The sequence below is a fragment of the Lissotriton vulgaris genome, chromosome 8 (assembly GCF_964263255.1).
Source record: "Lissotriton vulgaris chromosome 8, aLisVul1.2, whole genome shotgun sequence".
Taxonomy (NCBI): Eukaryota; Metazoa; Chordata; class Amphibia; order Caudata; family Salamandridae; genus Lissotriton; species Lissotriton vulgaris.
In genome coordinates, this window is record NC_141696.1 from 1249357890 (window position 1) to 1249384569 (window position 26680).

A 26680-nucleotide genomic window follows, 5' to 3' on the forward strand; every position below is an offset into this window, starting at 1 on the left:
GTCCCAGCATCTGTGCACAGGTAAGCCTCGTCCCCAGTCCAAAATGACCTGAGTCTCGGATCCAAGCTTACAGCCCCACAGCACCAGGCGGTGACGGGGGTCTCTCTCAGCTCCGCCCGGGCCTCCCGCCCACTCGCCACTGTGCTGCCAGCGGATCGGAGGGGGGGAGCTCACGCCTCTCCCCATCCTCGTCTACGCCCTTTGGGCTACACCCTGAGGGCTGTTACTTGCGCGGTACTCCGCCGCATCTTGGCACTGGCTTCGCTCGTGCTCGTGGGTTGTGAGCATGTAGTGCTTTGCTGGTGCCGTTTATGTGAGTCGGACCCCGCGCTGGTAGCTCCTTTGGTCTGTTGATGCCTAACACGGACAGAGTGGTCGGCTCCCCGCCCACCCGATGACTGCACATGTGAGATTGGGCAATCAAGCCCTGGAGGACAGCTGGGTGCTTATCCCTGCGCCCCTAGCTCGACTGTGCAAAAGGCACGAGCCCGGTCCTCCCTGTTCCAACTATTGAATTAGCGTTTTACCACTAGGCACAAGTCCCCTACCCTGTGATTTGCTACATTCAAATCACTCCTTCCCCTCCTGCAGGTACACCGACCAGACAGCGCTGGCCTCACGGGAGCACGTTGCGAGGCCCGTGTTACTCTCCCTTAGGGTAAGATCCTCCTTTTCTTCTCCCAGGAATGGGTGTTGTTGTGATAGATTCGGCTGTACACTTTGAGACTAATGCTTAATTTGCACCTTGGTTTTCTCCAGTGAGAGATAATAGTTGCGCCATATTCAGACCGATTATGAAGGGAAACTCTCATCCACCTTGTGCTCGGTATGAATGTTTTCCCTCCACACCCCCACAGTGTGGAGAGCATTTACTTAAAGGCACCCCATATCATCTAAATGTATACTCACATTATTAAGATATGATGTGACCCGCTCTCTTGTATTTTATTTTATTTACTTTTCCCTCCTACCTTAAGGTCGCCTAATTAGAGCAGGACCCCTTGGCCCTCTTTGTACCCGACCCAGTGAGGTTGTATTCACATTTGCTTTTTACTTCCCGAATGAGCATTGTATCACTTTTTTCTTGTGTAGTACTTTGTTAAGGTCCTGACGAATCGCCGGTTGGCGAGAAACATGTTGACCACACCAGGGGGTTGAGTCAGTTTTCTGCACACTCGACAGTCTCTAGCTCCCCTCTCACCCCTTTTAATCAGGGAATCAGCCACGCCAATAAAATCCATTGTGGACTGCTTACCCTTTTTAATATTCACTCACTTTGCACCGACTACACTTTCTCTTTTTCTCACTCACACACACCATCGGCAAGGAACAAAAGAACTCCGCCAAAAGAGTGCCTTTCGGCATTCCGTCAGACAATGCAGTGCCGGTCTGACGAGGAGCAGTGAGCCGATGATGAAACTGGACATCCTACAGTCAAGGTGTGTTTCACACATAACGCTCTGGGTGTGTGAGGCTCTCTAGTTCCGACAAAGGAACTTCCCTAGTTCCCTGACTCTGCACTTCTTTTTCCTCTCCACACTATAGCACTCTCCCCGGGGAACTTTGTACCCTTCTGTGTGCTCTTTGCTGCCATATATACCAGGACTTATGGTATCCCGTCATTAGTTGTAATACCAGATGTACACAACAAGTATGTAGTAGAACCTGCTCTGAACTTAGGGATGAAACTACTAGGTAATTTTGCCCAGGTATCAGCTATAATATTAGCAAATATTAAAGAGGAGGCAGCATCAGTGGCAATACGTCAATGCCTAAGGGAGTTCACTCCTCTACAACAGGAACATGAATTACCTAAAATAAGTGAAACTGCTTATGCAGAATTAGGCAGGGACAGTGTGGGAGTTAAAGCAATACAACCTCAACTGATGGGTAGTCCAGAAAAGGATAGATTTAAGCAAGCACCTGCTTCTTCAAAGAAGAAATGGTATAATAACAAACAACAAAAGAATAAAGAGAACAGATCTCAATCCAGAGGTAGGTCTCCACAACAGGAGCCCTCCGAAAGGAGGTATAACCTTAGTAATAGGGACAACATTAAGAAACTTGACAGTATTAGGACACTGATACACGTTCCTCTCGTTCCTTTCAGGGTTCAGAAAAAAAGAGCGTACAAATTCCAGAGACGCACAAAGCACTTTGGACTAAGCATTCAAAAAAGAAGAAAAGCCTAAAGCAAAAGCTCAATTAAAAAAGAATAAAGTAGCAGATCTCAAAGTTAGACAAGCCCAGAATTCTGAGGACTCAACTACTGAAAGAGGAATGGGCTCTGACGATGCTAGACAGCGCAGCAGAAGTAACAATAGCGCGCCAGAACCTGATGGAATTTCTGGTGACAGTGGAGTTCAGGAACATATCGCGATGGCAACGCCTGATACTAGGGTAAGTGTCCCACATAGGTTGCATGAAATAACTCTCCAAATGGAAGGGGACAAGCCCAGAAAAATTCTCTTTAGGGAGAACCTGACTTTTGACTATAACATTCTTTTAGCTGAAAGAGATTGGCCACCTGCTATTGTTATGGATTGCCCAAAGGGAGAAAGGGTAATTTTTCCAGCCTTTCCCGACCTTGTTCCTAACCACTTAAAACACACATATGCGCAGGAGTGGGCGGTAGCCCTAGACCCTGCACTATTTTGCAGCCTTGTTGGATGGGATGAGAATTCCACCCACCATGGGATACCATCAAAATCCATCCCGACCCCACAGAGACAATATCCTATTAAGCAAGATGTTATAAAACAGGCCAGGGAGATCTTAGATCAACTTGAATACCAAGAGGTGATTGAAAACTGCACGTCTTCAATGAATAATCCTTTGTTTCCCGTAATGAAACCTGACAACTCATATTGTCTAGTTTGAGACTTTAGACATCTAAAATCATGCACAAAAACTTTTATAGTACAAAACGCACACAGTGCCGCACTGATGTACAACATTGTGCGGAAACAATACAAAACAACACTAGATATCTCAAATTGATTTTTCTGCCGAAATATAGCACCTGAGAGCAGATATTTGACAGCATTCTCAGCGCTGGGGTCCCAGCATCAATTTTGTCTACTCCCCCAGGAGTATGAAAACAGCCCGGAGGTGTTCTCAGCTTGTTTAACTGAGTTACTTCAGAACCTGGATGAGGAGGCATTGTCCTATGTAGATGATATTTATCTGACGGGATGCTGACCTAGAGGAACACTTGACCAGGGTGAGCACCATCATTTTGGGATTCGCCTCTTAGGGCTACAAATTCAACTTTAAAAAATCAAAAATAGTCCACCTCAATGTCCTATTTTTGGGATATGAGCTTTCAAGTGAATGAAAAAGCGTGGCAGCTAACTTTTTAGAACAGTGTGGGCTACACCAACCTTCAAAATCATTGAAAAATCTACAGTCCATACTGGCATTCCTGAATTTTGGTAGAACATACATTTTGGATTACGCAGAAAGGGTTAAACCTTTCTACAACCTCATAAGAGCTGATTTTTCAGCTTGGCAATGGACACAGGAACACACAGATATCCTTCGTTCCCTACAAACTGACATGATAGCATCTAAACTCTTACAGACACGTGTAAATGTCCGCAACTTAGTGATCTCTATAGTTGCGGGTCAATCTGGGTACACCTACCTAATATGCAATGAGAGCGAAACAGCAGCATAGCATACAAATCACACTTATATACAAATGCTGAGATGCGTTTTGCATCCACAGAAAAAATTCTAACAGCAGTACAGACTGCTGTAGTGAGAGAAAGCACTGGCTCAGGGAAAACAAATAATTGTCGTGACTCCAGTACCGACCTTGGAGGCTGCTACAAAGGTTAGCATTCTAAATGCTAAAGCTTTACCTTTGAGATGAATACAATGGGTGAATTCGCTCACCTCATCAGATGTAGAATACAAATACAGCCCAAGTCTAAAGACACAAGCATTTGTGCAATATGAACTGGAATATCCTCTCCCAATGAAATAATGCCTCTAGATCAGTATGAATACATAATTTACACTGATGGATCTGCTCAGCCGGCCATTGGAAGTAAACAACAATACAGCACTGCATGTGTGATTGTAAAAGGTTCTATGGAGGATGGAAAGTTCCAGCCAAGCTGTACGAAAACACAGTCTCTTGGAGACTGCACGGCTCAGCTGGCAGAATTAAAAGCTCTATTACTGGCACTGATAAATTCAGATTGAGAATTTCCCACGCTAATTGTGTGCGATTCTTTTTACTGTGTCCAGTCATATAATGAATATCTACAATACTGGGGACAAAATGGGTTTTAAGACTCCAAAGGTGGCACAATTAATCATAAAATGCTATGGGAACAGGTAGATGAGTTGAAAAAAGAACTACCGAGATCTCACGTGATACACACGCTGAGTCATCAACGGGATGGCGTTCAAGTTGAAGGGAATTCATTTGCTGATGAAGACCCAAAGGACTGCAATCACTTGTTCAAAAACGAGAATAGACGGACAGATAATGGTAGTTATCATTGCTTCACGCAAAGATAATAAGGCATTACCGAAAGGTTTTCCACTCAAGTACTCCTACAAGTTAGATGTCAAATACCGTTCCATTTGGAAAGATTCCCGGATTGGGGGATAGAGTAATACAAAATATGGATCGCAGATTGGTCTTAATATTATCCGCACATTAGGGTCTGGGTTCTGCACATGTAGGAGTTACAGTAACAGTTTCTTTACTGAAAGAACGTTATTGGTGGCCAGGGTTAACAAAGCAGACCAAAGATTATGTCTTAAAGTGCAACATTCATAACACGTCCAACACAGACCCCTTTGCTAATATCAGACAGACCCCTCGCGTGTGTTTATTTGGACAACGGTGGCCCCTTACAATCCTATAGGGCTTGCAAGTACATCATGGTTGCAGTGGATTCCTGCTCGAGATTCCTATGGGTATGGCCTCAGTGCTCGGCTGACGCTCTAACTGTTATAAAAGATTGCAAGTCTTTATAGGGACATGCGCAGTAGGCACATTACATTCTGACCGTGGCCCGCTTTTAGCTCTAGGGCTTACAATGAAGCCATGTGAGGTTTGGGTGTTGCACTGCAGTGCTCCTCCCCATACCATCTCGAGGGAAATTCAGTTGTGGAGAGGAAAAAACAGGAATTAAAGCAATCATTAACAGTTAGAGTATTAGGCATGGGTGGCAGTTGGGTCAATCATTTATATGTGGTACAGCAGGCCTTGAATAACATGCCAAGAAGTTCTCTAGGGGGGGTCACTCCTATGCGGTCCTTTTTGGGACAAGAATGTGGGTATATGATCTCGATTGTGAAGGCACAGTGACGGATGAAAAACCTTTTGACATCAATAAACGTTTGGCTGTTTTACAGGATATGAATGAATCCAGAGCACTACAGAGTAATGAGCAGGTAAAGCGGACCACCACTGGGGAACTCAAATGAGTCACGGCAAGACCTGTCTGGATTCCTATCATTTGGGATCTGGTCAGAGAAAAGATAGTGGATAAAAAAAGAATTTGGGCCATCATGCAGAAAGCCTAGCCTGGTCATTGAAGGAACAAGAACTGTAACTCTGCAGCCTCTTGCTGGAAAAAAGGAGAAGAGATTTGTCTTCATTGATCTGATCAAGCACAGTATGTGGCCGATACTGAATAGTAGGTCTAGTGGGCTCCTGAGTAGCCAATGCCCTCCTTTAGCTATTATACAGGAAGTTCAGAGAGAAAGGCTCATCACGTTTGAAGAGTCTCCTATACAGAATGATGGACTATGCAACAACGCCATGGAACTCATTCCTCTTGAAACAGAAATTCAAAATCAAAATGAAGGACAAATTTCATTTAATTCTAACACTGATGTCTACATAAATATGCCTCAACAACAGCAATCTACTAGTTCAACAAAAGCTGAGCTGAGCTACCAAAAATAGATTGAACTGCATCCGGCTATTTCATTGACTTCAATACCATTTCCTTGGATCCAAGTAAATCCAAAACAAATCCAGCCCCAATATCTCGTCTTAACAAATGAAAGACTTCTTCATTTTTCTTAAAAAGACTTCCCTTGTGTCACCTTGGCCAGAACTTTGGATAATCACCGGGATACTTTTCTTTCTTTTCTGGATAGGCTTAGTAACTGTCTTCTGCTTTCTTATTAATGGAACTTACCTTCGCCAAAGCTCTGCAGGATCAAAAGTGAACTTGCTCCTGAAATGTTTCATCACATCGTGAATGAAGAGACTTGTCATCAGTGAACATTACAGCAGTTCTTATACCTGATGGTATAGTATGGGACAAGATTGATTATGATATATTTGGTCCAACCTAACTTTTAAAAAGACCTAATTTATTTAAAATTTCCTTAAATTGTATCATTACTTTCAGTGCATTTTCCGATGATTGGGATTTTGAAACTGTAAACAAAATGTTGTCTGATTTAGAAAAACTTGCCACATTTTCTAGCAATTAAAAGTTAGAAGAAACACCAGATTTTAACACCATGTATTGTTATCAACATTATGGTCATAATTTTCTACACACATCCTGTACCCCTGGAAATGTTTTCCCATATCATCAATGGGAACATTACCCTACGCCACCGAAAAGTAGTTTGAAAACCATTGCACAGAAATTTTCATATTTTTCAAGGTTTAATATTTCTGACCCGACCTCATATTACTATGAGGTTGCACTGACATCCGCACAGAAAAATATGCTGACTAACACCAAACAGATTTACTCTGCCTCCTTCATTACTTAACTGTCTGAACAGGGTTTTGACTTATGGAAAGACACTAAAGACTTGAAATCAGTCTGGGGTTCTAGAGACTGGCAAGTCCAGGGAACAGAAGTGCTATTTAGAGCATGCCTCCTTCCTCAGCAGATGATTTTCCGAATGATACTGTGCAACAGACCTCCTGTCTTGGAACAAGGATTTGAACACACCTCGAATCCAACACCATCACAGGCCGAGGGTAATTTTACGTCACTAAAAGGGGCTATATTTGATGACATTCTACAATACAATATATCAATATATCAGACCCCAATTGGAAGGGATGGTTGGTTTGGCACACAGAAAGTAAAAGATGTCAAGAAAGATTCAGGGGTAACACCGAAGGGTTTAGTATCCACAGACCAGACACACGCTATGTACAAAGAGAACATCCAGGGGTGGTGACATCATGCAGTGTTGGGAAGTTATGCCTCAATTGGCAAAAAACCTCAACGCTACCACAGGTGAAACAACACTTATCCTTACTTACAGAGGATGTGGACCTATGGGATTTTTTTACTAGGTTCCAGAAAGCCACGTCAAAAATGTTTTTATAATGCTGTCTATAATGAAATTTGGGAAAATCTCCCAACAAGAAGCAGGGAAGAGACTATGAGAGATAGATAGGATCAATTTAGAAAAGGTGTTAGCCGTAGTTGACAATGTTATGACTACATTAACATCCATACTTATTCACTGGGCAACATTGTATCTTTCGCTATTGATGTACTAAACAAGATTTGTCCATACTACGGCACGGGCAATCATAATTACTTTCTGGTATTGAGCTGCACACTGCAATCATTGCGCACAGGTTATGTGCCCTGGTGTTTTATCAACAGTACATCACTGTTTTCTGCATACTGTCTAACGGAAAACAGATGAAAATGGCACAGAGGGGAGCGAAATATACAATGATGCATATTGAAAAACTGAACAGATTACCTTTTACTGTGCTAAATCACAGTCCACAAAATGGTTGACCCATAGCCACATACCATTACCAGTCACATCTTTCCAGTTTTAGTACTGCCTAGAACAACAGGCAGGCAGATTTGAAGAAATTGGCAGGGAATTCATCAAGGAATCTTGGGAATTACCGTACAGATTTTGATGCAGCAGTGGGGATCTAGAAGTGTTTCTAAGCGGTACAAACTGCAAGAACGCTTTAAGTGGATCTCTCATATGCCAGGATACAATGCTGCAGTAGCGAACCTATCCTACCACTTGAGGGGTACCCCAGCAGCAGTGATTACCCTGGTATTCAAGCTACTTTCAAATGGGAGTTAGTTGATGCTGAACGATCAAGGTTGTTGTGGGATGCTTCCGGGCATCGCATATCTAATCATTGTGAGCTCCAGGGTTACTTGCTATATGCAAGTATTGTTACCCCCAACACACTCAGTCAGGGAGCCACCAATATTGCTATTGTTGAAAGTTTCCTTTATACAGTTTGATACTCTGAGCTGAATGAAAGCCATGCTTCTACAGAAAACTGTATCCTTAACCTCCACCCACTGTTAAGCACCTTTCAGACAGTACTCAGAGTTATGCAAACTTTATACACTCCGTATTTGAAAGCATTTTTGGAGGACTTCCGCTGAACCTGTTTCTAATAGGAGGCATCCTGATTGTAATTTTTCTGCTATGCAATGGACGTCCCAGTCTCCAAGGAGATGGAAAAAGCACTCCTAGAGTGTAAATACTGTGATCGCATGGTACAACATCTGGGCACACCAGGCCTACGGAAACTAAGCAACTCTTGATTCCTGTCATTTTGACCAGTCTGGATGGACTGTGCCCTACCTGTTCTCCAATGCCTGTTCTGCAGAGAAGAATGTGTGTTGGATCGCTATCTGGCACTTCCATCAGTTGTGCAACTGGACTTTGATGCTTTGCTGAACCCGATACCGGTCCATGTTCTGCAGAGTCCTCAGCGTATTCCTATGTTGATGGCGGCATTCTTAGAGCCCCCACAGAAATTCTCTGCTCCTATTGGAATGGATAGCAGCTCCACCACTGACACCCAGGCCTTGGATGGTGCACAGGCTGTCCCAGCATCGGCTGCAGGTAGTACGGAAGATCATCTTTGCTCAATTGACGTGATCTGCGAGGTGTTACAAAGGTCGTCATCTGGGAAGGTAAGAAACAGAAATATTGCTTCTACCAGCCAGGACACATAAACATTTGGCTCGTCGTGTGCTGGGAAAAATTTATTTTTTCAACAACCTCAAATTGGAACTACAAAATAAATTGAAAGTTTTTGTGACCTATATGGCTTTGCGATGCTTGTAGTGGTTCGAACTATACATACGGACACATTAGGGCTATTGCTTGAGTGAATTTATTTTCCTTTTTACATATTTTAAACATTTTAATTTTTTTTAGCATAACTATTGTTTTACTGTAGTTGTTTGCATACCAGTGCCTAAGCAGCTAGTAGTACCTTAGAAATTAATTATGTCGTCCAGTCGGATGAGAAGTGGGTGTTATAATCCACATGGGTACCTGTAATGGCAGAGTTTTTGGCTTTATTTAGCAGTGATATAGATCATTATTCTTGCTCGCATCTAGTATAGGTATTCTTAGCCTGTGTTGGCCCTTTTAAGCCCTTTTTCCAGACCTAGAAGAGGATAGCTGCTTAATATGCCTTTATTCTTGACTTTAACCTGTCTATTGCCTATTGGCTTTGACATATTAGACATATTGGTATGGTTTATGTAGGTATTCTGACAGAGCTAAGGAGCATTTCACCCCTTTCAGGTCTACAGGCCTAAAGCTAGAGAGACTCCATCTTGATGGAAGCAGGGAGGCTTTTTAGGGCAAAGGCGAAGTTTATAGTTAAGGCTGTTTTCCACTTGGAGAGAACCGGTCTGGGCCAGCCCTTATCGGTAGGCTGTATTATTCTCTGTGTAGAAGACACAACAAAAGGCCGGCCGGCTGGGTGTGTGTCCTTGATACGAGATGATGCAGAGACCTGGTAAGCGGCGGGCTGATGGATGGAACTTTCCATGAGGAAACAGCATTCTATATTTGTGAAGTGCAGAGGCGGAGTCAGTCAGTCGAGGAGAGAGTCAAGCAGGAAGCAGTCAAGCAGAGGGGAGTCGAGGAGAGAGTCCAGCAGAGAGGAGAGCAGTGGAGTGGAGTTGGCAGAGAGAGAGAGAGGGTTAAGAGCTGAGTTGAATAGTGAGCTGGAACTGAAGGAAGCAGTCAGAAGCAGTTGCTTATCAGGAGGAGGTGTGAATAGCTGGAGTCTGAAGTAATGCCTTTTAGAAGAGATAGAGGAGAGCTCGTGGATTAACCTATGGGAGCAGATGGAATTGGACATTGGCGCAGAGACAGAGTGAATAAGATAGTGGAATGAACGGTGATCAGAGCGGCAGGAACCATTAAGATTGAAGACGGAAGGTGGAGAGACAGTTCGTGTGGGGGAGAGGAGTCCAGAGACAGAGCGATCAGCGCAGAGGTGTACCCAAGAGTGCAGGAGAGAGAGAGAGCATGAGATGAGCCAAGGCACAGACGAGAGAGGAACCCAGATGACAGCTAGAACAAGACTTCACACTAATCAGGTGATATTGTTTTCATCACATTAGCTACACTTTATGTCTAATCTTTTCCCTTTTAGCGGAGTGTTCCTGTTATGTGTAATCCTTCTCTTTCAAGCGGTGTGTTCTACCTATAGTCTTTGTTAGATTTGTATAAATGTTTATATCACTATAATAAAAGATCCCCAGTTTATAACAAACTGGTGTGTAGCCCCTATTCTTGTTCACTGAAGGTAAATGAATCTCCTAGGTGTTTGCTAGATATGTGAATGGATGAGTAATCCCAATCAGGTAAGTGGTGATCACATAAATAGGGAGTGAGTGAACCTTTGATGCCAAGAGCAGAGAGTACACTATACAATCCGGACCCATATTCAAAGTTATTATTGTAGTTTCATCCCGAGTAGACAGCTGAGATAATATCCCAATATATATATATATATATGTATAGGTGTTCATAGGAATGTGGTCGTCGTTGATATGCGGCGTTAATGAGAGCACTGGGGGGTCGAACCAGTGTGTAAATCCACCAGATTGTGGCTTGAATAAGTGAGAACGTCAGGAAGGACACTGACGCGTAGTTTCGCAGGATCGCGAACAATTTGGAAAAGGGAGCATTGGGTTCTGCAGGCCCGTGTGTAGACGCACCAGATTGTGTGTCAGATCTGCCCTAGGGTAGAACGGTCTGGGTCAGGGTGGCCGCGAGACCAACTGATGTGAATAAGTGTGGTGTAGGGTATGGATATCCCTAGTAATCAGTGAGTATTCTTAGTATCCCTATAGATTTAGTGGTGTTCTTAATAATATGAGCTTGTATATTGCGAGTTCCCCATCCTCAGGTAGGTACCAGGTGCCTGGATATAGAGGAGTCCTGAGGACGGAAGGTGAGTACGTTCTGGCTGGGTTGGAGGGGCCCCTGGGGGCTGATCCCACCTACACAGAAAATCCAGCCATTACAGTACCCCAATGTAGGCTCAGGTAACATCGTAACCTTTCACCTATACTCTCCTTTTACCTCGATACGACAGTGCACACAGAACGCAGGATTTTCCCTGTTAAAAGCCTTATACATTATGCATGAGGATTTTTAAAAACTCAGTGGGACTACCATCGCCTGTATAATAATTATGTATAAAGTGCATTCCCGGCGCCCTCCTAAGTCCGGCAAGTGGCACAGTAAGGTAGAATCACCGGGGAGACATTTTGGTATATAAACATCTCATCTTGCTGAGACAAACAGAGAAGATCAGGATTTCCCTGCCGACACACTGACGCGAGATGCTGATTCTCCTGCATGCGGATACTCCAGCTTGCAGTGGTCTAACAACCCTTGCGGGGTGTGCAACTCAAGACTAAGGGCCAGATGTAGGTAATATCCATTTACCGATTCATAAATATCGACTCATACCGGATCGGTATTCCTGAATCGGTAAATGGTATGTAGGTAAAAAGTCGGTAAAAGATACCCATTCGGTATGACTCGGTAACCCAAATCGGTAATTACCGAATCGGAAAAACCCGAGTCGGTAAATACCGAGTCGGAGAAACGCAAGCATCCCTATGGGCCTCATGGCCCATAGGAATGAATGGGATTCACCGAATCGGAGAAATCAATTACTGAATCGTTAATTACCGAATCGGGAGTTTGGAACACGCCATGTGACCCTGCCAACCAATCAGGGACAGCCTACACACCCCACAACCAAGGCCCTGTGAATCCAACTAATCAGAGTGAAGCACCCCATCCCAGTACCTGGGAGTGGCCACACCCATGCAGGTGCCAACCAACAGAACAAGCAATTCTGCAGAGGTGAGAGGAGCAGAGCATCCACAGGCAAGCAGAGTGACAGAATGGAGACACATGAAGGCCAAAAGGATGGTGGGGAGAGAAAAAGGAAGATCAAGTTTAGCCCAGAGGAACTACAGGTGGCTGTTGAAGAAATAGTAAGCCACTACAGCCAAATTTTCGGGAGACAGTCCCTGCATGTTGCTGAGACTGAGAAGAGGAACATTTGAATTGCAATACAGGCCAAAGTCAATTCCATTGGTGTTACCCACCGGGAGATTGGGGACATAAAAAAGAGGTGGTATGACTTGCGCATCGTGACAAAGAAAAAGATTGCTGCCCAGAAAAAGGATGCTGGTGTGACTGAATCGTTTTTGGCCACTATAGGTGTGGCAGGGTATACTCAGACATGAGTCCCTTTCTCACTGCACCATCAGGATTCAAACAAGCCGGGCCGAAGACGGCTGAAATGCCAGAAACCGGTCCCCGGTAGCTTGTCTCCTTTCTGGTGAAGAATTGGCTTGGTAGTTTAGTCTGCCCTGTTCCCATGATGCACTGGGCCAGGGACAGACTGATTTGCATATAGCCAGGTTCTGAGCTGGGATGGTGCAGTGAGATAAATAACGGTGATGGATCAAGCCCTGATCTTTGGACTGGGTAAGAGTGGTCTGCTTAATTCAGACACTCTGTTCATCACCACCCCCTTCCTGAATCGTTTTTGGCCACTATAGGTATGGCAGGGTATACTCAGACATGAGTCCCTTTCTCACTGCACCATCAGGATTCAAGCAAGCCGGGCCGAAGACGGCTGAAATGCCAGAAACCGGTCCCCGGTAGCTTGTCTCCTTTCTGGTGAAGAATTGGCTTGGTAGTTTAGTCTGCCCTGTTCCCATGATGCACTGGGCCAGGGACAGACTGATTTGCATATAGCCAGGTTCTGAGCTGGGATGGTGCAGTAAGATAAATAACGGTGATGGATCAAGCACTGATCTTTGGACTGGGTAAGAGTGGTCTGCTTAATTCAGACACTCTGTTCATCACCACCCCCTTTCTGAATCGTTTTTGGCCACTGTAGGTGTGGTAGGGTATACTCAGACATGAGTCCCTTTCTCACTGCACCGTCAGGATTCAAGCAAGCCGGGCCGAAGACGGCTGAAATACCAGAAACCGGTCCCCGGTAGCTTGTCTCCTTTCTGGTGAAGAATTGGCTTGGTAGTTTAGTCTGCCCTGTTCCCATGATGCACTGGGCCAGAGACAGACTGATTTGAATATAGCCAGGTTCTGAGCTGGGATGGTGCAGTGAGATAAATAACGGTGATGGATCAAGCCCTGATCTTTGGACTGGGTAAGAGTGGTCTGCTTAATTCAGACACTCTGTTCATCATCACCCCCTTTCTGAATCGTTTTTGGCCACTATAGGTGTGGCAGGGTATACTCAGACATGAGTCCCTTTCTCACTGCACCATCAGGATTCAAGCAAGCCGGGCCGAAGACGGCTGAAATGCCAGAAACCGGTCCCCGGTAGCTTGTCTCCTTTCTAGTGAAGAATTGGCTTGGTAGTTTAGTCTGCCCTGTTCCCATGATGCACTGGGCCAGGGACAGACTGATTTGCATATAGCCAGGCTCTGAGCTGGGATGGTGCAGTGAGATAAATAACGGTGATGGATCAAGCCCTGATCTTTGGACTGGGTAAGAGTGGTCTGCTTAATTCAGACACTCTGTTCATCACCACCCCCTTTCTGAATCGTTTTTGGCCACTATAGGTGTGGCAGGGTATACTCAGACATGAGTCCCTTTCTCACTGCACCATCAGGATTCAAGCAAGCCGGGCCGAAGACGGCTGAAATGCCAGAAACCGGTCCCCGGTAGCTTGTCTCCTTTCTGGTGAAGAATTGGCTTGGTAGTTTAGTCTGCCCTGTTCCCATGATGCACTGGGCCAGGGACAGACTGATTTGCATATAGCCAGGTTCTGAGCTGGGATGGTGCAGTGAGATAAATAACGGTGATGGATCAAGCCCTGGTCTTTGGACTGGGTAAGAGTGGTCTGCTTAATTCAGACACTCTGTTCATCACCACCCCCTTTCTGAATCGTTTTTGGCCACTATAGGTGTGGCAGGGTATACTCAGACATGAGTCCCTTTCTCACTGCACCATCAGGATTCAAGCAAGCCGGGCCGAAGACGGCTGAAATGCCAGAAACCGGTCCCCGGTAGCTTGTCTCCTTTCTGGTGAAGAATTGGCTTGGTAGTTTAGTCTGCCCTGTTCCCATGATGCACTGGGCCAGGGACAGACTGATTTGCATATAGCCAGGTTCTGAGCTGGGATGGTGCAGTGAGATAAATAACGGTGATGGATCAAGCCCTGATCTTTGGACTGGGTAAGAGTGGTCTGCTTAATTCAGACACTCTGTTCATCACCACCCCCTTTCTGAATCGTTTTTGGCCACTATAGGTGTGGCAGGGTATACTCAGACATGAGTCCCTTTCTCACTGCACCATCAGGATTCAAGCAAGCCGGGCCGAAGACGGCGGAAATGCCAGAAACCGGTCCCCGGTAGCTTGTCTCCTTTCTGGTGAAGAATTGGCTTGGTAGTTTAGTCTGCCCTGTTCCCATGATGCACTGGGCCAGGGACAGACTGATTTGCATATAGCCAGGTTCTGAGCTGGGATGGTGCAGTGAGAAAAATAACGGTGATGGATCAAGCCCTGATCTTTGGACTGGGTAAGAGAGGTCTGCTTAATTCAGACACTCTGTTCATCACCACCCCCTTTCTGAATCGGTGTGACTGGAGGTGGCAGGAGCAAAGCACCAAAGCTGACACCGATTGAGGAGCTAGTGGAAACCACCATGGAGCCAGAATGCATCCATGGGATAGGAGACCTGGATAGCACAGCAAAAGCTACCAAGAAAAAAGGTAAGAGGCATGTACCCTCATCCACCCCCATCAACCCGACCCCCTACCCCACTGTGTACAAACATCACACTGCATAACAGCTCAGAATTGGTGGCAGTAATGCATCATGGTAGACGTAGTCATGTATACATAGATGCAAAGTACACAACACATGACTCAGCAAGGCATTCTACACACATCACCAAACAAGCAATGTGCACTGTGCAAAGGTGTGCAGACTATTTAATTAAGAACTACACACAGATGAACAACAACATTGACCCTATGTCAATTTCATTCCACAGGAGAGTCGTCACGCAGTTCAGCACCACAGAGGGAGGAGAGGGCAGCACCAACTAAGAGAGGGGAGAAAGAGAAGAGAAAAAGTTGTCACAGCGCTGTTGATGGAGGCAACGACACCACCCAGGAGGCCTCATCTCCAGAGCGACCCACAACACCTGTCCCACTGTCCCCTCTGTTGTTTGGATCTCCTGACCTGTCAAACACACCCATAGCAATGTCCAGAGGGTCCATGCCGGGAGGGGAAAGTAGGCATGGGGAGCCCCCGCAGAGGTTCCTGCAGACCTCTGAATCTGAGGAGGAGGATGATGTCCCCCAAAAGAGTGCACCAGTGGCTGACAGGCCAAGATCACCGATTGCAGTAGGCGCTGCGCGCACCAGTGTCCTTGGCAGGAGGGCACGTGAGGGTGGGGAGGGGCAGGAAGGGGAGAGCGTCTTCTGTGGCCTGGAGGGCACAATGGTGAAAGTACAGCGCCAGCAGGCCAAATCACTGCTAGCCATGCATAGGCAGGTTCGCTGCATGAACATCAAAATGTCCAACATGGACAAGGGCATAGGCCACATAGCATCGAGCCTGGAGCAAATTGCAAAGGGGATCACAGACATCTCCACATACATGGGAGTACTGTCGGACAAGTTGGACAGGGATCATCTACAGCGTGGCAGGGAACAACAGTATATGCGCCAACAAACAAAGCCATGAATAGGTTTGCAACTAATACAGCACTACTTTGCAGATGCTCTATTTCTATGCAGTATGCAATAGTGCACTGCTGCACAGACTTAACACGGGGCATGGGAAGAGTGACCTCTGCGATTGAGCAGATGCTCAACACCAACACAGGCAATGCTGGTGACACAGGTGTGGAGGAGACAGAGGGGTCAACCAGCAGGAGTGCCTCCAGCACACCTGCACCGGAGCGGCAGGCACAGCCAAGCTGAATCAGGCACCAGCAGGGAATCAGAAGGACAGGCACAAAAATTCCGCAATGTAGTGCGTGGACACAAGCACTGACCTATGCAGCAGATTGACTCAACTGCACACAGTGACCGAAACTGAGCAGGAGCAGCCAGAGACATTGACTTAGATTCATGGATCCTCTTCAGATGTGACAATGATGATGTAGTGCTGATTAAACTACACTTGTCATGAAATATACCTGTGTATGTGTCATACATTACCTAGAAATATCGTCGTGTTATTTCTGTCCGTCTCAATCTACCATCTAGTGCTGCTGGTCCTGTTGCCTGGGGCTCTGCATGTTCTTGGTCGTCATCTATGTTCTCCTGATGTGTCAACTCCACCTATGTGCCTTCCTTGGTAGTAAGATTGTGCAAAATGGCACAGGTCACTATTATCTTGCAACACAGGATGGGGGTGTACTGTGCACTTTTGTGGAGGCAACGGAACCTGCTCTTCAGGAGTCTAAATGTTCGCTCCACTACGTTGCAAGTGGACCTGTGTGCCACGTTGTATCGCCTTTCTGCTCTGTTGGTTGGGTTGAGGTACGGTGTCAGCACAAAGGAACGCAGGGCATATGCACTATCACCTGGGAGAGAATGAGAGGTACATGAGTTACATTCACATTGCACATTTAGCTGACATCCATTTCAGGGTGTGTACAACTTTTTTACCTAGCAGATATCCATCTCCAAAATCTCTATTCAGTAGCCGTGTGCATATTCCGCTGTTCTGGAATATGTAGGAGTCGTGCGTGCTCCCTGGGAATTTGGCAACTATGTCGGTGATGATGTTCCCTGCATTGCATATCACCTGCACATTGATGGAGTGCGTAGACTTACGGTTTCTGTATATGTGTTCGGTGGCTGCAGGTGGGCATAGGGGAATGTGGGTGCCATCAATGCAGCCTATCACATGTGGGAAGTTTGCCAGTCCATAGAAGTCTGTTTTAGTTTTAGCAAGTTCCGCAGGTGTGTCAGGGAACTGGATGTAATGTCCCATTCTCTGCGTCATGACGTCCAGGAACTTCCTGAAAAAACGGGACAGACAGCTCTGGGATACACCTCCTACTGCAGCTATCACACTCTGGTAGCTCCCAGAGGCAAGCAGGTGTATGCTATACAGCACCTGGACATGGGGTGGGATGGCGTGGGCCCTGGGTGTTGGGTGATCCAGGTATGGGTGGAGGTCCCTTATTAGGTCCATGATGGTTGTGGGGTGCAGCCTGTACCTCTGGAGTATCTCAGGCTCAGTTGATTGGAACAGAGTGATCCTCTGCCTGTACACCTGCTCCTCCCTTTGCCATACCCTCAGACCTGCAGCCTGTAGCCTTCACCTCCTCGCAATCACATAGAGTGCCGCCCTTTTGCCAACACTGTTGCATTTTGGGCCCTTTTTTATAGCATGCACATGGTTACCACCTGCTTTCAGTCCATGGTAAATACCGGCTCTTAAATACCGAATTTCAATGAATTCTGTATTTTTGGCCTTTCCTACATCTCGATGGGCATTTTTTCCGATTTCTTATTTACCGATTCGGTGAATAAGAACTCGGTAAATTACGTATTGGTAAATTACGATTCGGTAAATATGTATTCGGTAAATACAGAGTCGGTATTTTACCGATTCATATTTAACGAATCAGTATTTTTTTGACACCTACATCTCTTTTTCGCTATACCGGTCGGTAACGGCCGATTTTTCCGATTTTAGGCCGTTACCTACCGGTATTTGCCTACCTACATCTGGCCCTAAGACAGGTTCCACAGTCTATCACTTCAGGTAATGGGGTTGACTTTATCCTAGAGGGATTCTTGGCTTCACACCTACATACATGCTAGGTACACTTAGGTACATCTAGTTAGGGTAGCATGGTAGGAGTACGCATTTTTTTTGTCATGTATTTTATATACTTGCCTGTATTCATGGTTATAGCAAAATGGTAGAAATCTACCATACGTCTACTTTCCTAGTGCTTCTAATCATTTATATCTTTTACTGTCTAATGGTTGTTTCAGCACACATATTGTACACTAGAATAACAACTGTTCAATATATGCTTATTGAAAAACGTCTACACCGTTTATTCGGTGTATCTCTCTGAGACTAAGTGAGCACTAGTGACTAAGTTAAAGAAGTACACTGTTTCCACGGTCCTGAGGGATCAGGGTTGTTATGTTTGATAGTTGCCAAGAACTAGTCTCTCCTTGGTAAGAGGAGTTTCTAGTGGCACTGTGAGCTAGCTGGTACACAGGCCAATGGATGTATGACGTTACAACGTATGCCTTTACAACGCATAGTGCTTTGGGGAGCTGGATAGTGAATAGTTTAATTTACTATTCAAACTCAAGTCCCCGTGGATAGTAGGGAAGGTGTTGGATAGTACATTAAACTTATTCCCTATCCTAGAGCGCCCCCCAGTGCAATGCGTTGTAATGGTTTGCGTTGTAAAAGTTGCGTCGTAAAGGCACTGCGTGGTAAAAGTTGCGTTGTAAAGGATGTTCCCCCAGGCCAACATACCTGGTGGGGTGTCTAGAATCAGTCTGAGACCACTCCTACAGTGTATGTTGTCTAAACGTGCAGATCCTATATAGGTTTTATAGGAACTACACAACAAAACTGTAAAAGAGTGACAGCACAACACAGGAAAAATCACAAGCCTATTTAGAAAAATAGAGTACATTTTAACAAATACAATGACACTGTAACTACAAAAGTGCAATCTGTAGGACCGAAGTTATACATTTTTCAAATGTTTTAGGTAAAAATAGCACCTAGCAAGTTCAGGCCGACTGCAATGGAGCGTGGGTCGGATACAGGGACCAGGCCTGTCCCAGTGGAGGTTTTACCTTCTCGTATTCAAAGTCCACCTATTGAGCCTAGCAGGAGCTTCACGTTTGTAGGGGCTGCGAGCAGGTCGACATCATCTCAAGGAGCAGTTGTTGCTGGAGCTTTGTAATGGCAGTTGACATGGGCAGTTGCTGATTGGTACAAACAGCAGGTTCCCATCAAAACTTGGACTTGATGGGAGATTCAATGACATTTGCTGATGCGAGGAGCCCACTTGCGGTCACAAAAAGCTGCAAACAATTGTCTTTTTACCTTTAACCTGGCATAGTCGCAAGAGGAGTGCACTCTGATGCCAGCCAAGGGTCTGGACTTGGGGGTGCCTTTTGGGGATCGGGACTCACTCTAGACAGGACAGCGTAGGGTTCAGGCATGTCTAGTTGGTGCTGGTCAGCTGGGAAGTTGCAGGGAAGGCCTCTGAAAGCTTATTGTGTCCATGTAGCTCAAACAGGAGGGCAGCCAACTTTCCCTTGGAGTCACTTCTGGGGATCCTATGTTTAACGCAAGCAGGTCCAGTTTTCCTTCTTAAGACATTGGGTCAGTCTTTCTCCTAAATCTTCCACAGGTCAAGGAGTATTCTGAAGAGAGGTTCTGAAGGTGCTACTTTTATCCCCAGGTCCAGTCTGTGGGTGAGGGATGTCCCCTTTGTCTAACCTTCCTCCTTTCCTAGGATTCTCTCAAAACTGTCAGGATAACAAAGGGCAGGCAGGCCTAGGTGCGAGTTGCATTCGACAGTGACAGGGCAGTGAGGTAGTGGTGGAAAGCTCAGGAAGGCTAAGTACAACCCCCAGGACATCCTGCTCAGGAGAGAAACACTCTGCCCCACACCCAAGACATTGTGTCTCTATGGCTGGAGAACCATTCACAGTCATGTGACCCTGGACACTGGCAGCAACTCTCTAAAATTACAATGTTCAGAATAGTACTTCAAAGTCTAACTTTGCCATTGAAGATGATTTTAAATTACAATCAATTTGAGCATTTCTCTGTCTGCTATCAGACTGAAGTTATCACTAATTAAGTGTAATGAGGTAAATACTGGTACTGGCATAATAAAGGTTATTCATGGCATATACGGCACAAATATTAGCATACCTGAGGAAATTCTTGGCATGTGGACACCAGTGACATAATACTGGTACTAGTGCACTTAAATAAAAGGTAGACAATCTGGCTTATGGGAGAGTGCCACCATGATAAAATGCTGGTCCTGATATGCTTAGGCAATTTTTGACATAAGGATCACCTATGGTATCTGGACGGCTGTATGAATTGTAAAATGTGTCTGTGTTGTTATAATACTCATACAGTTATGTAACTTTAGCAATGTCAATTGTAGTGATAAGGCAATGTGACATACTTTCTAGTGATTAAATAAAGGTCAGCAGTCATATAATGTACCTTCTTGTGATGGTATTTTGGTCAAAGGGTATGTAATGTCTCTTTCGCTATCCCTGACATTATCCGGAATCGACGCCCATGCTGCCATGGCATGTAAAACTTCAACACACATGCCCTACTTTTAAAAACTATACACACTGCCGTATTGGTGGTTGAGGCCTACCTTTGGGGTGACTTATAAGTATTAAAAAGGAAAGTTTAGGCCTGCCAAAAGGTTTATTTTGCTAGGTAAAAATGTCACTTTAAAACTGCACTACAGGCTGCAGTGGCAGGCCAGAGACATTTTTACAAGGCTATTTCAGTGGGTGGCACAATGAGTGCTGCAGCCCACTGGTATCATTTACTTTACAAGCCCTGGGTACATGTAGTACTGTATACTAGGAACGTTTAAGCAAACTAAATGTACCAATCAGGACTGTACCCATTTTACCATGTTTAAAAAGGAGAGCACCAAGACTCTACCCCTGGTCCTAAACTCAAACAAAAACAGGTTCAGCAAAGGAAACATCTGGGGTGACTGCAGAAAGGACCCTATCCAACAAGTAGCAATTTGGATATCTCCTACTGTTCTATTTAAAGCAGAAAAAGTAGTTAAAGAACCCAATAACAGGTATACACAAGTAAAAGGAACGGGAAACATATATATATTTATTGTCAAGCTACCTGGAGGTCGGGCGCATTCCTCGTGGTATGCGCATCATGCTGGCCCCTAGCTACGAAAATCCTGATCCAAATATGCTCACTAAATGGGCGGAATATAATCTCAAGTCTTTGCGCGAACTTATAATGATTCTGATTAAATACGCGGACAGTGACTGAGCAGTGCTGCAAGTAAAGATTGATGACTTAAACAATTATATTAGCCAAATTGAGACCCCAGAAAACACTAAGAAATACAGAGATGACATGTTAAGCAGACTACACAAGGAAGAGGAAGTAATCAAAAAATGCAAGGAATACAAATTCCAAAGGGACAAGCATGACTACCAACAAGGGCAAGTTTTTACATTTGCTAAGAAATTTTATGCCATAAAAGCTTCCAGAAAATCAGTTCCAACAACCAATATCAAACCTAGTACCAGCGCAGCTGTACAACCGGCTTTATCTCTGTCTGATCTTAGCTCAGTACCTGAAAGCTGATCAGACAATGAACCATCACAGCAGACAACCGGTTTGGGGTTTACCACGTTTTCCCTGGTGCAAGAGGTAGATTGCCTATGCGAGAATCACAGATCCACCTTGCGACCCAGGGAAGCAATCTCAAAAGGCGCCAAAGAAACACCAACCATCCCGGGAAACAACAATGCTACAACAAGCGGCAAGCCAAACAACAACTAAAAACCAAATACCAACAGAAGATGGAACCACAAATGAGGGCATCTTTTGAGAAAATGGCATCACAATCAGTCATCAATCTTACTAACATCCCGTTGAGTCAAGCTGAACTACAAATTTTGTCATTGGGTTTATCGTATTGTCCAGCGGGTAATTTTAATTATGCGCAGACTCGTATTGACCTATTTAAATATACCAGAAACCTGAAATTGCGCAAGTTTCATCTACTAAAAAAGAACAATGTCTGCAACCAGTCTGATGCAGGGGCCTTGTCAATTGGCAGTCCACCCATTTTAACTGTCGAAGATCTGACGCTCCTACAACACCTGCAATCTCTTCACAAAGAAAATACTTGCAGTGACCTCAGTGAAGAACAAATTCCTTTGAATATGGCTAGCAATACCAGCTTCAAACCCAAGTCTACATGACAACATAGATGTTTTTCATGATCTTGTAACAGTAGAATTAAAAAGGCTGTGTTGTTCCACAAATCGTGTCCATCACAAATACACGGCAGAAAACAACTGCTACGTTCAATTAATGAAAAAGATACAGACTTCATAGTACTCCAAGCAGATAAAGGAGGGAATGTTGTGTCGTGGCCTCGGGATCTATATTTTGAGGAGGCCTTCAAACATCTTAATGAAAGATAGTGCTACAAAAGGGGCGACATTAGAGCTGTAAAACAATCATGGTATGACTTTTACAACAAGTTGATAGCCTGGAAAAGCGCAGGACTTTTGAGTCAGGATGAAGTTAAGTTTAAAAAAAATGATCTCCCCGTCATCCCCGTAATGTACTTCATTCCTAAGGTACATAAGGACTCTCAAAAGTCCCCCGGTCAGGCCTATCATTTCTGCACAAAAAAGTCTAACAGAAAACACATCCAGATATGTGGACTCCTTCCTTTAGGAACATGTAAACATAGGTCAGTTCCCGTCCGCCGCGGAGCGACGCGCACCGCCATCAAAGCGCGCCCGCCACCACGGCGGTGTGAGCCCCTGGAGACTCACCGCCGTGCGAAATGACGTCCGCCCCGCTCCACAAATTAGAATGGCCCAAACAAGCAGACGCACCACAGCGGAGACACCGCCCACCCAGAGATGAAGGAAACTCGACAGCGGAGCGCTAGCACAGACCCGGTCCACACCACCCGGTCATGAACGCAATGGACCCAGCTCTACATGTGCTTCTGGTGCTGTACCTGCTACAGCACTATCATCTAATGGGCCGCCAAGGACGACGACGCAGGTATGCTACTACACAAATACAACACACGGGCTGACACAGGGTCCAAATCCACAACAGACACCCTGCTGGGGGCAGTGACACATCCACAAGGGCACTCACACATGACCCACCTGCTGCCAAGCCACTTCACTGCATCCTGGACCCACTTCGACCGCGAACTTACAGAAACGTCCTGGCCACGCACGACACCGCAGAGGTCAACACATGCGCACAATGCAGAAGGCAGGGCCACTCCAAGGCATGGGCAGGGCACAAAGACAACAGGGACACACCACCCCCAACCCCACATCAACACAACCCATCAAGTCACAGGCCAGGTGCTCATCCTGTGCACCCCCATGCACAGCAACAAGCAAGCTCAATCCACACCCTGCACCACACAACAACCAGGGAGACAGCCACTGCAGGACTGGCTGACAAGGAACACACAACACCAGTGCCACACACACTGAAGGCTGCCAATACTTGCCAGCACATACACACACTAACAAACACACACCCTGGATGTAGCCACAAACATAACACACACACAGGGATGCCTGAACAGATGCCTGCCCAAAAACAACACACAAACACTACAGGAACACTCACAGAACCCGATCAGAAACAGACATACCCTGTCAGCCAAACTTGTGGAAAGGCAATGGGAGCACAGACACAACAGGAATGCACAACCTCTTCACTCAGGAACAAAGCACGCAAAACATACCACAAATCACACAAGAAGTGCACCAGCACAGAACTACACTGCCACATGAAACCAACCACAGATGCACATGAAATCAAAAATGAACAAACACCACAGGACATCAGGGGATGCACATCAGGCAATGCCAAGGCCACATACACACAGCACTGTATGCACAACAAGCAGTGTGTGCACACCAAGCAGAACAGTCACACACAGACATGACTGACACAACCTCAGCACACACATCACCAATCAGCACAGCACAAACACCACAGCACATCCAGGAAGTGAAGCAATACCACAGCCAACACACATACATCCAACACAACAACAGATGCACCACTCTGGGATACAAGTTTTAAACCATATTGACCAGAGCACTGGGCAGCACACACAGTTGAAGTGCACATGAGCAATCCTGGCTGATTAATAGCACAAGAACATCACACATAAACCATTGAGGCAATGTCCAGAGTGGAACATCACTCTTGGCCCAAGAACTGCACCACAAAGCACAGTTTCACAAATGAAGTGATGGGGAGGCACACACACATGTAAACCAAGGGGCCAACTGACATCAAAGTGAACTGACTTGCATGTCAGTAGTAGACGTGTAAGGGGTGTACCATACACAAATAGAGGGAATGCAGACCCAAAATGGGTAGACATAAGTGGCACACATAGGGGATGGCATTACACCACACACACCATGCCATACAGGAGGATAAAAGGCACCATGTGCCTGCAATGCATGAGAAACACAACCACAATGGCAGTGTAGAGCAGCAGGGCTACACAGTCTACACAAACACACTCAAAACACATTGATGATCAAACAAACACAACACTGTTGTGCAAGTCACACACTTTGCCCACTCATAAGTGACCAAAACAACAAGGAGGAGTCAGACAGAACAGCATGGACACACCAACACACTGCACAGTGTACAAGAGACAACTCACACATGTGCACACAACCATATCCAAATGGCAGAACAGTCCAAACAACAGGTACACAACTCCTGGGTGACACGTGTGTTTTTCACAATCCAGGGGTACACACACATCCACACACACTACAAAGTCACACCCTTCACACTTCACACCTCTTGACTACCCAAGAGCACACATCTCATGTAGGCCATGGGACCAGGACTAAGGGCCAACACAAGATGGCCATACACTTACACAGCTGGGCACACATAAAGGACTAACACATATACATCATGACATTGCCCAGCCTGCATGCAAACCTGTGCACAGCATCACACCCTGTGCTGGCAGTGTCCCCCAACCTGACATGTCAACAATGTAGTCAACAATAGCAAACCACTAAAAAGAGAACTGCATGACAGGTTAAATAGCCATCACAGATAACACTAGTATCATTGTCTGAATGGACTGAAGACCCTGTCATCCCTGTTTAAAAATATGATGCAGGCAAAGAGCTTGGCAATATTGAAGTGACACATAGAGCATGGGGCACAGGCAACCAAATGCACACACCAAAATAACTTTAATCAGCAAGTACACCGACAAAACAGACAACAGGAGTAACTGTCTTTATTCACATATTGCACAGATGTGACAGTAGAACAACAGTAGACAAGAGCAAGGCACAAAATGTTGATCATATGCTAGATAATCTGCACAGGCAAACTACAAACAGGAAGGCCAGTGTCCATGGCAGGGTGCCCAGCAAGTACATGAGAGGCTGCACAGGGTAGAGTACAACACAGCAGAGCAACATGGCCAGTGCCATGGCAGAGGGGAGATTCCAACACAGCAGATCAACAGGGCCAGTGTCCATTGTAGAAAGGGAGGGTCTGCTTCCTATGGTTACCCCCACTTTTTGATGTGATTCTCTGGTTTTTCGACTTTAGTCTGGCTGTGGCCCTGCTAATCAAGCCCACAGCCTAGCTGTTCTCTCTCTAAATTGATACCTTGTACTTTAGGTTCATACCAGATTGGTTACTGGGTCACCCTTGTGAGACCCTGTATAGTGTACCCTAGGTACCCAGGGCATAAGGGCACCCTAGGACTACCAGGGGCTGCAGCGTGTATTGTGCCACCCCTGGGTTGCCTTCCAAACTGACACCACAGGTCTGTTCACACAGCCTGGGTAAGGTAGTGTAATCACCCCTTACTTAGATATAGTATATCTATATCTACCTTATATATAGACACTAGGGGCCCGATTCATAGAATGAACTTAAGACTCAATCCTAAACTTACTACTATTTTGGTACTCACAGAATGCACTTACTACTTTTGGCATTCACAGAATGAACTTACTACTTTTGGTATTCACAGAAGTTAGGATTTTGTCTTAAGTTTGTCTTAAGTCTGTCTTAAGTTTGTCTTACGTTTGTCTTAAGTTTGTCTTAAAAACGATTGATTTAGGCCCAGATCTTTGTACTGGGGTGAATGTGGGACATTGTTCTGCATTCTGTCCATCAACTCTGTTTTTGCAATTTTCACCCCGAGTAGGCTGGGTATGCTCAGACGTGAGTCCCAGGCTCTCCACATCACTGGAGTCAAGCTATCCAGGCTGAAGAAGGCTGATAGCCAGAAACCGGTCCTTGGATGCTTGATCCTGGTCTAGGAAAGACATAGCTTGGTAGTTCGGGCTGGACTGTTCCCATGAGGCACATGGTCAAGGCTGAATTGCATATAGCCATTGTCTGACCTAGGGTGGTGTGGAGTGCAAAAAAACAATGGATTTAGGCCCAGATCTTTGTACTGGGGTGAATGTAAGACATTGTTCTGCATTCTGTCCATCAACTGTGTTTTTTGCAATTTTCACCCCGAGTGGGCTGGGTATGCTCAGACGTGAGTCCCAGGCTCTCCACATCACTGGAGTCAAGCTATCCAGGCTGAAGAAGGCTGA